Genomic DNA, 1,877 nt, shown 5'->3' with positions numbered 1-1,877 from the left:
TATATTAATATGTATATATATATATTTATATAAATATATATTTATATATATAAATATATATATATATAGTATATATGTCTCTTGAATTTGTCCGAGGTGTTATATTTGTTTCACCATTTGTGTCGTATGATAAACGTATAAATTCATTTATAATATATACGTTCTCAAAGTCAATATATGTGAACATAATTATGTAGCTGGAGAAGCGTAATTGAGACAGTCATATTACTCCCAAACGTCATGCTATCCGGCGGCGCCCGCAAAGACGAGACTGCCACTGTGCGCGCATGGACAATGTACTCGGGCACACAGCGGTCACAATAAAAGCGTGGAAGGGTGGGAAAGAAACTATGACAGACTTACTCGTGCGTACCATACGAACATGGAGGGATCATTATATGTTATGTTATTAGCCACTGAGAACATGTTACTTTCGAGGGTATGTGACGCGCAATTGTGCATTGTTCGTAGGGTAAGCTTTAGATAAAAGAAGGCCTGAGAACCTAAGGTTGAGCATCGGCGTGGAGTACAAGCACCTCTCCCAAGGCTCGTGGGTGTGATCGAAATCCAATGTACTGTGGTAAAATATGTTAGATTTTGTATTACCTGTGCATCTACGAGCAGTACTTGCGATGCTAGATCCTCAGTCTTCTAATTGCCCGCACTAAGGCCTGCGGCGGTCAAGGGCCTATTGGATTGATCTTGTAACGATAATCTTAATAACAGAAACTCACTGCTGCAGCATCCGAGTTACTTAAATTTCACCAAACAAACATCTAGTCCACAAATCTGGTTTGAACACGAATGGTGTCAGAGCTGGGAACTGGTCGAAGACAAATGATGTGTGATAGTTACCTGAAAGAAGTGCCGAGTGGACTGCCGGTAGACTATGCCGAATCAAAAACTATCTCGGACTATCCTTTTATCAAAAGACAAAGAGATATATTGTCAAACCCTCGAATTGTATTGAAATTCTGGACTGGATCGTGATTTCCTTCTTCGTAATGAAAATATGAACGATCAACGAAAATTTAGACCGTGTAGCTGTTTTGACCTAGAATTGAATGGAGAGCAATGCTTCAACCCTGTTCAGCTAGTTGATCCCTATCGTCAGATAAAAGGCATTTGCATTTGTATGTGTTAACCACATGAGACTGTGAATGATCTCTGCAGTAATCAAATCTCACTGCTGTGCACGCGAGGCGCTACACAGATAAAGATACTCGATACTATCTTAGAAAACACTGGCAGATTTAGCTTATCGCCCTTTTGCAAATCGTCTGGGTATATCAGCGGGTGGGTGCACGTCTATACATTTAGGATTCATATGTTTTTAGGTAGCAGACTCATATTTATTTAGTACATTCTACCACAATAACCTACATAAGTGTATTATTTTGATGGATGAGCCGGAGAATTGATAGATGGTCTGTCTCGGACTTTGAGCTGATTATTGTTGCTCCAGTGTGCCTGTAATACATAAGTCTTGATGGTGATCTGCACGATTACGGACAAGTAAACTCGCGAACGTCCTATATATTTTATCTTCTAGTATTTGTCCATAAGCATTCATATGACCTATTCTGCCTCGAGTTACATCTACATTACATATCATACACATGAATGTGTGTACATGTATGTTTGTGCATAATTCCTATTTCTACATTCCTGTTTAAAACTGTATTTATAGATACACATGTACATAAGATGTTATTTATTTTTGTATTTGTTTTGTCGTCGTCGTAATACTATGTAGGTATCGAGAGTCTTTATATATATATATATGTATATATATATTGTGTGTGTGTGTGTGTGTGTTGTTTATATATATATATATNTATATATATATATATTATTATATATATTATTATATATTA

This window comes from Sphaeroforma arctica (genome assembly GCF_001186125.1).
Source record: "Sphaeroforma arctica JP610 unplaced genomic scaffold supercont1.86, whole genome shotgun sequence".
Taxonomy (NCBI): Eukaryota; class Ichthyosporea; order Ichthyophonida; genus Sphaeroforma; species Sphaeroforma arctica.
The sequence above is the reverse complement of the archived record's forward strand: the minus strand, read 5'-3'. Positions refer to the sequence as shown.